Genomic DNA, 14,194 nt, shown 5'->3' with positions numbered 1-14,194 from the left:
TATGCTGTCATTCGAGCATTAAATGCACTTTGGTTTCCCCTCAATTTCAGTGCTGCTAGCTTCGAACTTCATGCTGATTTTCTCATAGAAACCCGTGCTGGAAGGGAATGCTATGCTCTTGACATTCCTTGAATTACATGCCTGCTCTTCACTCCTTGATGTAACTTGTCCCTTCTTCAGCAAATGGTGGCTATCACAGCCTCCTCCTCCTCAGCTATCATAGCCTCCTGCCCCTCAACTATCATAACTCTCTTGAAGATATTTCAGTCTCCTCTTGAAGCTATCTTAGCCTCCTCTTCTCATTTATCTCTTTCTCCAACTCTACACTTGAAAAATGAATGCTCTCCTTTGCCTTTCCTCCCTCTTTAGTCTTCTCTAATGAAGTGAAACCCTAATTCTATGATCAAGGGTTGAGATTAGATCTCAACTCTTCTTGTTCAAGTGTGGAGATCTAATCTCCCATTGACTTCCTTTTCATATTTCCCCCTTCATTAAGACTCCCTGAGTAATTTTAATGTTGTTTTGTACCTTGTACCTTTTTCGACATGAAGTCACTTTATAAACATAAAGTAATTTTAATACTATAAAGCAACATTTATTTTTTCTCTTAAAGTCACTTTAAAAACATAAAGTGACCTTAATATTATAAACTACTAAGTACCTTTTGATCCTCATAAAGTGACTAAAAGTCACATGACTTTAATAACTCATAAAGTCACCCACTAAAAAGGTGTCTCATGTGTTGACGTCTCATGTATTTTCATAGGCCAAAGGCAAAAAGCACTAGAAAACACTTCCTCGGTACTCTTTTTCTCAATCGATATATTCACACTTAATTGGTTTGGAATTTTAAAGATATTTTTGTCATTAAAAATTAATTATTTTATGTAGTTTTTTAAAAACTATCTCTTTGAATCTAGTTTGATCCGGTTTTGGTTCAAAACCTAGTTTAATAGGTTGTCATTTCAAGGATCGATTATGGTTTTTAAAACTATGGTCAGTGTGCGTGCGCGCATGTGTGTGTGTGGGGTGTGTATAGTAAAAGTGAGTACATTTGATATGTTGTCATGCAATAAAACCTAACCCCTCACCCCTAAACCTACATAAAAAACCTAAATTAACTCTAGTAGTGCTAGCAATAAATTGTAATGTTAAATTCTTCAAGGGTAAAAACGAAAGATAAGGGAAATGTCATATCCCACTCAAAGTTCAACAGACTTAATAGTTTTCAAGATTTAGGATTGGTAGGATTGCAACATCTTGATTGAACTATCATGTATGAGGGTATAAGATTCACATGTAATCAAGAGCATGAATCCCTTTATGTACCTTGATGTTGGTGGTATTGATTGTTGAACTACTTTGCCATGGCCTTACAAAAAATGTACCTTGCACTCATACCATAAGAATTGATTAGGCATGTTAAGCTTTTTCTACCATATTATAAGAGTGAGGAGATGAGCCCTTCACCGAAACAAAAATCGTTTGTTAGGCATGTTAAGCTTTTTTGTCATAGTATAATTTTAAAGAATTTGAGGAGTTTGAAGACTTTGAGCCAAATGATGTTTGGACTCTTGCTAATTATTTCATTTCCAATATTAGTGATCATTTGGATCAGTGATTTGTACTAGGCCCCAATGGTTTTTGGACTTTAGAGGCCATTTATTTTGTTGTTGATACGTATTGCACTCGATGCCATTTTGATATATTCACCTTACATGCTGTATAGATGAACAAATTTGCATATTTGTCTTTAATGGTTTGGAATTTTAAAGATATTTGTCATTAAAAATAAATTATGTCTTTTAAAAAACTGGCTTCATTTAATCTAGTTTGACTTGGTTTTGGTTCAAAGCCTAGTTTGATAGGTGGTTGTTTTGAAAATTGGTTATGGTTTTTAAAACTATGCCCACTCTCTCTCTCTCTCTCTATATATATATATATTGGAAAAGTGAGTACATTTTTATTGTTTGAATCCCTAATCATTCATAGATATGTGTTGACTGTTTGTGTAGAGTGAGTCTAGGATAGTTCCAAACAATTAAAGAGAACATGGCAAAAAAATATTTGAGATAAATCTGGTTCAATCCATGGGATTCAACTCAAGAAAACAAAGTTTCTTGATTTAAATCAAAATAGAGTACTTGTGAGCGAGGTGTTGGCCTCCCCACTAGGGGTTGCCACATGCGGTGGGCCAAGACTCAATAGTACCACAACTTTTGTTGATGATATTGAATCTCGAGAATTTGTCTCTAGTTCTCATGCTTGCTTGATGGAGAATGCCGTTGGATTGCATTGTGCCATTGAGACAACCTATTATGACTTTTTAGTCACCATGCATATTGAGATCCATGACTCCTCTCTCCAACGCAATGTTGAGTTGTGTGGAGGAGCCTTTCGTCCAACTCCTTTAGCCTTTGGGTTATTTGTGGATACTTTGTCAAAAAAACCTTGTGATCTAGATATGGTTTTGAATATGGATGGGGGAAGCACAATACTTGAGGAAGCTTAAATTTTTGCGTTGGAAGGCTTGTAAGGTTGTTGGATTTGAACCTATAAAAACCTTATAAGCGCTAGCTTACCTTGGAAAATTGATTCATTTTTGGTAAGCCCATAATTATTGGATTACCTCTAAGGGCTTGTGCTTGATCTTTGTTCTTGGCAAAGTTAACTCGATTTTCTAGGGCTTGACTTGTATCTACTCCTTCCAATGTGATATTTCGCATGAGTAATCTTGAGGTAGTGACCTATACCTCCTTTGAAAAGTATTACCATTGAAAGAGTAGATGGCTATAGGTTCTAAGCATTGTTTACAAAAAATGGTTTTAGTAGCTCCTACCCAACCTCTTTGCTATAGATTGTCCTATGTCAATGTATAGTATTTTAGAACCAACAAAGTTGAAACTTTGGTTATTTAGGGGGTTGAGATTTTCTAGATTTTTGCCATCATCATGTTTTATTTGTTCTTTGTTTAGTGTGCATTGATGTGTACCCTAGTTTTATCGACTACATGACAAGGAATGGATTAGCCCCTGAATAAGTCATTCTTCCTTCTATCTATGTTTAATGCTTGCTCGAGTTAGCTATCTAGTGAAGTTGCTCCATTGGTTTGCATTTTCCTTTGTTACCTATATGCTATATAAGTGAGATTGCTATATTTGAAAGTGTAGTGTATTGTTTGTTTACAAGTGTCTTTTTTCTTTGTTGAGATTCTTTGTCTTGCTCTTATATGTCAATTATGACATTAGTGCCATCACCCATCTTCGAACATCGGTAAATCATTTAATAATGGTAAAATAAGAGATAAGTGCTTTACAAAACTTGTACCTCCACCATAGGTCTTGTTGGCATTGATGAATTATATTTTTCTAATAATACATTATGCAGATATCATTGTTGATAATTTGTTTCAATGCTCCCGTGGCTACAAATGCTTTAGCAAATTTAGCCAAAATTTTAATACCCCATACTCCCATGTCCTTGGACTTTGCAAGTTTTTCCTAGGATATGAGAGGGAGTTACCCTACTTGTTTCATTGCCTTCTAGATGCATGAGAAGTATATTTGCTTGATCTTGATTCATGTATACTTGGGGAGGTTGTCTAGATACAATTGGTAGATAGGGATACCTTGAAGTTCCCTCTTGATTAAGACCATCTTGCTTTCCAATGAGATTGATTCTTATGTCTAGTTATTTATCCTTCCAAGTAGATTAGTTTGTTTTCAAAGTTTTGTATAATAAAGTGAAGGAATTTTTTCAGTGGGGACTAGTTTGAAACGTAGAGATCATTTGATTTGTTTAATATTCAAGCTAGTTGTAAAGTAGATGTGTTTGGGATTCTTTCATATGATTTTACCTTTATAGTGGATCCATTGACGAGAATGTTGGAGGTAGAGTTTGAGATATAATCATTGTGGACAAAGGCCTATTGTTAAAATTGGTAACTAGGGCCAAATTCCCCTTTGGACAATTAATTTGATGGAGATAATTATTGCATTGAATTCCACCTTTCGAGAGGACCAGAATTGACCTAAATATCACTAAAAATTGGACAAGGAGAAATATGTTTTTGAGGTCAAGCCCACACATGTAAATTGTCCAGATCAACCACATCATCATGTAGGCTCATGAAGCCCAATAGGCATGTCTTTTGACCCTCAACGACTTCTATAAATAAGAGATTTCCACTTCATCAACTCACACATTCTTCTCTCTCCTCATCTGATTAGTTCACACACCTCATTGGGTAGTTGATTTTCTTACACATGTGGCAGGAAGTAGGACAAAATTACAGGGCTGAAATTTTGAAATGTTCTGTAGTTTGAACAAGGTTTTACCAACGTTGACTTTGAGTTTCTATGAACCTTTTGGTGTAGTGGATAAAAAGGGAGGAAATCCAAACTAAATTAATATCAGTTTGAGATATAGTTGTCGTGGACAAAGGCCTACTGTTAAAATTGGCAACTAGGGCCAATTTCCACTTTGGACAACTAATTTGATGGAGATAATTATTGCATTGAATTCTACTTTTTGAGAGGACCAAAATCGACATAAATATCACTAAAATTGGACAAGGAGAAATATGTTTTTGAGGTCAAGCCCACATGTGTAAATTGTCCAGATCGCCCACATCATCATGTAGGCTCAAGAAGCCCAACAAACATGTCTTTTGATCCCTCAACGACTTCTATAAATAAGAGATTGCCACCCTAATTTGGCACTTCATGAACTCACACATTCTTCTCTCTCCTCATCTAATTGGTTCGTACACCTCATTGGGCAGTTGATTTTCTCACACGTGGGGCAGGAAGGAGGACAAAATTACAAGATTGAAATTTGAAAATTTTTGTAGTTTGACCAATGTTGACTTTGACTTTCTACACACCTTTCACTTTGATTTTAGGGATAAATTGTCTCAGCAAGCTGCATCTATTGGCACACGAATTGAGGTGATTTGGGCACTTTGACTTGTGTTAAGTACATGGTTGTTTGATCGCATGCTTGAATTTTGTTTTACTCCTCCAAAGTTGACTATTTTGGGTTACCTTTAACCAACAAGAGAGGCCGAGTTCCTCTCTCCTTCAACCAAGCTCTTTTGGAAAATTTGACTAGACTTGATTGTTGTTGACTTTCTAGTTAAGGCTGATTTGACTGTTGTTGACTAAGGGCATAATTGCAGATTTGACAAGGTTATTTTGGGCAGTGGTTTCGATCATCTATTGGCGAGTCAATTTTGACTTTATTGTACTCTCATTCTCTGCTGAACATTTGATATAATAATAAGAATAATTGATCAAAGGGTTTTCCCTTGGCATTAGCCAAATCCTGGTGTTCTCTTATCTTAGCTTGTCTTCCCCTTTTATTATTCATGTTTTATCTATAGTTACTGTCAATGCAAAAGTTAATGTGATTGCTATTGGAAATTAAATTGGAAATTGTCATTGGGCTAAGTAAAGGACATTGAAGTAATTGTTACAAGCATAAAACATGCCATTGTTATAAAAAATTAACATGGTATCAGAGCACAGGTGAAGAGAAAGCCCAAGCAAGAGAGGAAATCAATCACTAAGAGATCTGTTGGACAAAGATTATTAGACAAGTCTCAATGGCTTCCACATCCTACTTCAAGGCTGAGGACAAGCTCACTGACAAATATGACTATCATGAATGGAAAATGACTTTGGACCTGAACTTGGAGGAACATTAAGTATTGGACTATGTCCAGGGAAAAGTGGTGGAGCATCCTTCAAATGCATTCGCTGTTGCTAAGACAAAGTATAGAAAAAGGAGCTCTCTCATTGCACTTGGAGGTCTTTCAAGACCGTGGGATGTATTTACTACCACCATTCCCAACAATGACAGGATACTTGGTTTTGATGAGTTAGGTGCACTCAAGAGGAGACAAGGATGATGAAGAGTGATAAGTCCTCCAATGGAAATGAACCCACTGCCTTTTCTGCTCATGCAAAAAGGAAGAATAATGTTGGTACAAGGAGACAAGGTCAAGGATACAAGAAGGGATTCAAAGGAGGAAGAAAAGGAAGGTGGTACAATTGCAACAAGTTCAACCATTATGCTAGAGAGTGCCCTCACAAGAGCAATCTTCTAAGGGACAATGAAAACAACAACAATAATTTCAAAGGCAATGGCAATCAAAGGAACAACAGGTTCAACAACAAAGGAAAGAGGAATGCTCCTGCTGCTCGAAATGGAAATGGTGGACCTCCCAAAGGGACACGAAATGCTAGGTATGATGAAATTAATGTTGTAGAAAAACAAGACGAATTCTATCTTATTTTTTCTCTATCTACCGCCTCTCCTTCAGATACTTTGGATCATTGATTGATTGATAGTGGAGCCTCAAGGCACTTCACTGGATACAAAGAGGCCCTCTCAAATTTGGTTGAGATGAAGACTTATTTTAGAGATCATACTTCGAGATAATGCCACTTGCCTCGTGAAAGGGATAGGTACTCTCACTCTTCACTTGAATCAAGGCCAAACCATTCATCTACAAGATGTGTTGTATGTGCGTGATTTGAAGAAGAACTTGGTATTGATTTTTGCAAAGGAAGACAAAGGCTTCAAGGTAGCATGCATTGACGGAAAGGTACATATTTGGCAAAGAAACCCTAAAGATGCATTTACTCTTGGATTTGCTGTTGATGGTCTCTATCAAGTTGGTGGAAGTTCTTTGGGAGCTTTGGCGAGTGATACTTCTCTTCAATATGAATTATGGCATCGAAGATTTGCTCACTTACATTACAAGGCCTTACTTGGTAAGGAAGATTGTCACAGGGATGCACGACTTTAATACGAACCATGAAAGCAAGGTTACTTGGGAATGGGAGAGAAAACATGAGCGGGAGTGATATTTTCAGAATCTCTCGGTTTGGGAGCGAATCCCAGAGCGTTTTTTATATAATATATATGTTTTTTATATTTTGATGCATATATGTCAACAAAAACATGTAGAATGATGAATTAGATATAAAAAATATAGATTGAACAATATAACAACAATCATCTAGAAGTTATTGAGTCTCATGAATCATGATTCATCAATCTTAAAGTTTCAAGCTTTCAAAATTCAATATATAACATCTATCATTATTGATCACCAAAGTTGTACTTGTAAGCTAAGTGTAACCATTACAACAAATAATATCTAACATGAAATGAAATGTTATAAAATGAAATGAAATGAAACAACTTTCAACTTTCACGAAGCTTCATATTCATAAATCATTACCAATGAGTTATAATTGCTAACTTCAAACTTCAAATTTAAATTGTCATATATTGTTTACAAAAAATATCATAATAAATATGAAAGAGTCAACAATTATACAAACTACTAGAAACGAGAAAAGACAAGTAAATCTATTAACTATTGCTAATTCTTGGGTCTGTTGTCGCCACGAGAAATGTCTAATTTTTGAGTCTTGTTCGAAAATCAAGATATTTGTCATTAATATCACCCTCATTAACATAAGATAGAAAAAGCATATAGCATGTCAAGTCAAGATTTTGTTCGAGATGGTTGTGTTTCTAGTAGGGTCATGATAGAGGAGTTCGACAACCATTGTCACTAACATCAAGGTACATAGAGGGATTGGTGCTCTTCATTAAATACGAGTTCCATACCCTAATACATGACAAAATCCAATGGAAACATTGCAATCCCCCCAATCTTGAAAAACTGATAACTCTGCTGGATTTTGAATGAGATTTAAAATTCTACTTTCTCCATATGAAAGGCATAGGCTTGATAATTAGGCTATCCCACTAAAAAATATTCATTTCTTTGAAAAAAATTGCATTTGGAATGTTACTACAAAAAACATTGCAAAAAAGGCTAGGGAGCGAAAATTTTGCTCCCAGATTTGCTCCCGAAATTCGCTCCCATGCGGGAGCGATTTCGGGAGCGGGTTCGAGTTGGGGGGGGAGCTGCTCCCCTACAACCCTGTATGAAAGAGTTTGTCAGGGTTGTGTGGCTGGGGAACATACAAAGGGACCATTCCCTTCTAGTGAAAGCAAGGCAACTGATATTCTTCAATTGGTCCATTCAGACCTATCTGGTGCCCAACCTGTAACCTCATTTGGAGGATACATATACTCACACAAAACATGGATCTATTTCTTCAAGAGGAAGGATGAAGTGTTCAAATGGTTTCTTTCTTTCAAGGCATTGGTGGAAGATCAAGCAAGGATGAAGATCAAGACTTTGAGGACTGACAATGGAACTAAATATGAATCAAATGAATTCAATGACTTTTGCAGAGAGACTGGCATTAAGAGGGAGACAACTGTTCCATACACTCTTGAGCCTAATGGCGTTGCTGAAGGGAAGAATTGAACGATTATAAAAGCCATCCATGCCATCATCTATGATCAAGGTCTACCAAAATTCTTATGGGGAAAAGCTACCAACACTGTTGTATATGTTCAAAATAGGAGCCCGCATCAAGCTTTGGATTTCAAGACACCCGAGGAAGTCTTCACTGGTAAGAAACTTGATGTTTCTCATTTTAGAATATTTGGTTGTCCGATATACTTTCATTTTCCTAAGGAGAAAAGCAATAATTTGAAAGCTTTTGGGAAGAAAGGTATATTCGTCGGCTACAGTGAAAATTCAAAAGCATACAAAATCTATGTACATGGTCAAAGAGATGTGGAAGTAAGCCATGATGTCACCTTTGATGAAGATGTTGCCCTTAGGAAAGCCAAAGATCTCTCCATCTCAGGTAAGGACGATGACGTTGCTATCGAAAAATAGGATGAACCTTTGATGGATGAGCCTATGCTCGATGTTGATGGCCTGATGGATCCTATTGATGCATCCACCTCTTGGCGATCCTTCTACCTCAAGGAAAAAACCATTATGGCTCAAAGACATTTTTGAAGATGTTGAAAGACATTGCTCCAAGAGGGATATTTCGCGAAAGTAAGAAGCTGGACAAGTATCAAGGGTACTTGGTTACCGTGAGTATTGTTGCCGCTCAAACTAGCAGGGGTCCTAAGAAGGGATCCTATATAGCAACTACTAGGTCAATGGCTACAATGGAGCGATAGTCCACTGTGACCTCAACTAAGGCTCCCTGCTATTTACGGATTTTCAACGATGGAAGGAGACTCGATGTAGGAGGAATCACTTGGAAGAATGGATCTATGAATGGATAGGGAGTGATTCCTAAGGCCTATTCACAAGAGACAATGAGACATTAGTCAAAGTCAATAGATTGACTTGCCATAGATGATCCCAATCCACTGTCGAAAAATCATAGTCACTTGTGCAGAAGTCAACAACAGTAAAAATTGCCTTAATTAGTCAGTAGTCAATGGTCAACATGCCAATCAAATTAGCCCAATTTATTTGGTCAAAGGAGAAAGCAATTCACGCTCTTTAGGCAGTGAAAATGTAGTCAATGTAGCCTTCAAAGTCTGGTCAAATCTCTGTGAACATGCTACGGTCAAAATTGCCGCAGACCTGTGGTCAACCTTGCCTCAAACCTGTGGTCAATGCAGGTCAAACACCTCAGTTTGCCTTCTTTCTTGTGCCCACAAGTGCGTCCTAGTTGGTAGAGTAACAATCCATCAAAATCACAGTGAAATAGTTGGTCAATGTTGCTTTGTGTATTGGAAAAGTCAATTGTAGAAAAATCATAGAAAATTGTAAGAAATTCGTCCTCCAAAAATTCACACGTGGGAGAGAGATAGCTACCTAAAGAAAGTCAAATCCATCACGAGAGGAAGGAGAAAATCATGTGTGTGATGATGCCAAAATGGAGTCAATTCATCTTATATCTATACAAGTCAATGTGGGTCAAAGGTCATGTTTCTTGGGCTTCATGAGCCTACATGACTTTAGGGCCGACCTTGATCAAAACCAACATTGTGGGCTGGACTTAAAAAATACATTTTTGGTTGTCAGAATCCATTGTGTCGTAGGTCAAAATTGGTCCGCTCGAGAGGAGGAATCCAATGCCATGACCATCTCATACAAAGGAGTTGCTTATAGTGGAATTTGACCTTAGTTGACCATTTTTAAAACTCCCTCTCAACTAAGAGGAATTCCACCTGCCAATACCCATCGTCATGCTGCCATCATAAGCCATCATGCTGCCATCATATTGTTGACATCATAATTATCATGTATTGTGATTGCATCTCATGTCATCTCTGCTGAAGATTTGATATCATAGATCAAGAAAAGATCGTAGAAGTTGAGTCACAAAAACTTGCCACCTTTGGAAATGGCAGAGGCAAATCGTCATCTCCAGGGGTAGAACCGCATCCAAGCCTGATCAATACCTTGCTGAACACCATGCATCCTAGTCATAGGGAGTACAACAGTACACGATGCGTCCATTGGTAGTGTTATGGTCCCTAACCACTTTTCCCAACTCGTTGGCCATATGAGATGTACATGCCATGTGTCCTGGACTACATGGGTAGGATGAAGTTGGGGCAAAAACAAGGAAAGAATAAATCACATCCTGCTCACAACCACACATAGGGAAAGGATAAACCACATCCTACAATCACATGTCACAACCATTGTAGGGAAAGGATAAACCACATCCTACGCGCATGCAAACCATTGATAGTAGGGAAAGGATGAACCACGTCCTACATGCATGCTAACCAACAATCGTAGGAAGGATCCAGACGTGGGGAAAGGATGAACCATGTCCCACCGACATGTCAACCACTGATCATAGGGAATGAGTATCCTACATGTGGGGAAAGGATAAACCACGTCCCATTGACATGTTTACGTGACAATTGACAGATACCTATATGCATCTCTTAATTGGGTAAATATGTACAAGGAAAGGATGAACTACATCCTGTACATGGCGAACCCATAGGGAAAGGAGTGAACCACATCATATGGTCGCTTATAGCTCCAAAAAGTACCTCAGGCCCCTAGGAGTTGCCAGAGCTCAATGTTTAGTCGAGACCATCATAGTAGGGTCTATCCACGACTGCCATCCTCTCTTTGAAGGAAGATAATCTTGACCTTACCGAGAGGTTATGCAAGGATGAGAGTAATTTGCACATCAAACCAGAAATGGTAAGCGTTTGATTGCTCTCCGCTGTACTGTTATATTTGGAAACTAGGGCCAAACATCACTTTATACAACTCTTATGATGCAACTTATATTTTTCTTGGATTCCTCTTTCCAAGAGGTGTAGAATTGATCTAAAGATTATCCTATTCTGACATGTACAAATGCAGTTATGAATTTATTTTGATTATGGACAAATTGTCAAAGTCGGCTAACCATCAAATTAACCTCCTCCAACCTTCAACGTTGCATATAAAATACAAGGTGCCTCCTCATTTTGGCATCTCATCTCATTCATCTCTCTCTTTCATCTTGATTGGGTATGAATTTCTGGGCCTTTCTCTCTCCACACGTGCAAAAGGAAGACTGTCTTTTCTAGCTGTTGCGTTGACCAGATTTGACCTCTTGAAATTCCACGAGATTGAAATTTCAGTAGGTCGAAATTTTAGGAGGCTGACTTTGATTAGCGTTGACCTTGTTTGACTATGATTTTGTGAGGGAGACTTTTGTTTGGGCAGGCTGTTGTTCTGGGCATAAAAGCTGAGGCAGTTTGACCCATGCATTCACTAGCGTTGACTGCCCTAATTCAAGTTGCTGCGTTGACTTTTGTTGACTAGATTTGATTGGTTATTTTCGGATTGTTTTGGGCTGCATTAACTTGCTCTTGGAGGCCGAGTTAACCAAGGTTGACCGAGCTGTTTTGGAGGTCAATTTCAACCCTGTTGACCAATGTTGACTTTCTGGTTAGGGCTTTTTGTTTTTGCTGTTTTGACTGATCAGTTTGGGCAAGTGAATATTGTAATTTGTACTCTCTCTCTTTTGAACTTTTTGAAGAATTATAAGAAGAATTGATCAAGGGTTCCCTACATTGGGGTTTGTCCCTGGTTGGTGCCATATCTTGCGTTGGCTTGTCTTCTACTATTATTGTTTATGTTCTATCTGCATTTTACTATCAGGTTGGTTGATCGCTGATATCGGGCTAATAAAGAAAAGTGAAGTAAAATTGCTCTAAGCATAGAACATACCATTATTATCCTAAAATTAACACACCGACATGTCAACCATTGATCATAGGGAATGATCAACCTACATGTGGGTAAAGGATAAACCATGTTCCATCGACATGTCCACATGCGACAACCGACAGATATGAATATATGCATCTCTTACTAGGGTAAATATGTACAAGGTAAGGATGAACAACATCTTGTACATGATGAACCCATGGGGAAATGAGTGAACCACATCCTATGGTTGCTTATAGCTCCAAAAAATACCCCAGGCCCCTAGGAGCTGCCAGAGCTCATTGTTTTGTCGAGCCCCTCATAGCAGGGTCTATTCAAGACTCCCAACCTCTCATTGGAGGAAGATAATCTTGACCTTACCAAGATGTTATGCAAGGATGAGAGTAATCTGCACATCAAACTAGAAATGATAGAGCTTTATTGCTCTACGTTGTACCATATTGAAATATAGAGGTACCCAATACTTGGAGTTGTCGTGGAACACAGATTCTCTGAAAAAATGAATCACACTCAAGAATATCGCAATATACAACGGTGGTTACTAGCACATGCTCAAATGGCTCATTGAAGAGCTTCCTCAACCAACTGGCTTTATAATAAGCCATACTTGCTGCTATATACATTCAACCTCAGTAGTGCTTACAGAGTAATTGAATCAAAAGATATAGCACTAGATGTGCTCTTTCCATCCATCACACTGCCAACAGAGCCAACATCAGAAAATCCATGGAATCTTAGATTCCAGCAGTGTATCTCAGATTATAGATAATAGAATCACAAAGATATCTTAATAAGAAACTAATACAATATATGAGTCTTCATAGCGAGGCATATGACTGATAGGCTGTTTATGAATAACAACACGGATCCCACAAGATATACATATGCAGACCAAACTCCATCTCACCAGACCTTCAAGTGCAGGGAATAGTGCATCAAGGCTAGGTCTTCCATCTTGACTTTAAAAGTCAACTCCCTCTTACATTGATAATCGAGAGGGTCATTATATAGACATCATCAATAACTGCATCTTTATAATCCAATCAACATTGCTCATCCATAACTCCCTCTGAATATAGGGAAAGTGACCTTGCCAAAACATAATCATCGAGCCACTTGTAACTTGTCCCTTTTCTTGCGATACACCTCTAAGTCCATGTGCCAAAGTCATCAATCATAATCATGCAACTTCCATGCAACCTCTCAAGTAACAGGGATATATCAAGGCATCATTAGAGTCATCATAATCATAATCAGTTGCCATGACTTGCCTTCATCAATATACATCGAGCAAGAGGAGTCATCGGGTCATACTGCCATGGATTCTATAGCTGCTTCATGTTATCATCTAACCTTTAATCACGAATTTCTCATGCAAGGGATGAAACTTTCCATGAGGAAACTACAACAACAAACTTCTAGGAAGCTTGCTTTAGATCAGGGAGTAAACTCTGAAGAATCATCATGGTCCTTCTTCAACAAGAGTGAATAAATCCTCCCACGAGATTATCCCAAAACAATTGCATTATCCTTCATTTCTAGATGATTGCAACCAACACATTAAATCACCCAATCCATGATGAGGAGGGATCCTTCGCATCGAGGCATCCATATTCATAAGTCCATCCTTTCATAAGATCTTGGCTCAACACTTCAAAGTGCTCAATGAGCCAATCAAGATGCCAAAATCAGGGTCCTCACCGTTCCCTCAACTCATCGTGCTTGCCAAGACATGATCTGCCATGCACACCATTCTTCCAATGCTTTCTTCATGAGGCACCTGCAATAGACATAGACAAGTACTACCAAGCACAATACATGATCATAAAAGCCTGAGATACGATCAAGGGTTTTCATACGCTAATGAAGGATGGAATACAAAACATCGTCCTCATCAATCATACCCTAGAATCCACAAACCCTAAAAATCAAAAGAAAGGGCCTCTTATGAGGGAAGATAATAGGGTTAGGGTTTCATATGTGAGTTAGGGTTTCCCATGAACCGTCTAGGGTTCGTATTCTAATCAAACTCTGCATCAAAAACCCTTAAAACAAATAAAAGTAAATGCATTGCATTTACCTTGAGAGATACCG

This window comes from Pinus tabuliformis, chromosome Q (genome assembly GCF_031772625.1).
Source record: "Pinus tabuliformis cultivar Carrire ecotype Pingquan chromosome Q, CPIR1, whole genome shotgun sequence".
Taxonomy (NCBI): Eukaryota; Viridiplantae; Streptophyta; class Pinopsida; order Pinales; family Pinaceae; genus Pinus; species Pinus tabuliformis.
The sequence above is the reverse complement of the archived record's forward strand: the minus strand, read 5'-3'. Positions refer to the sequence as shown.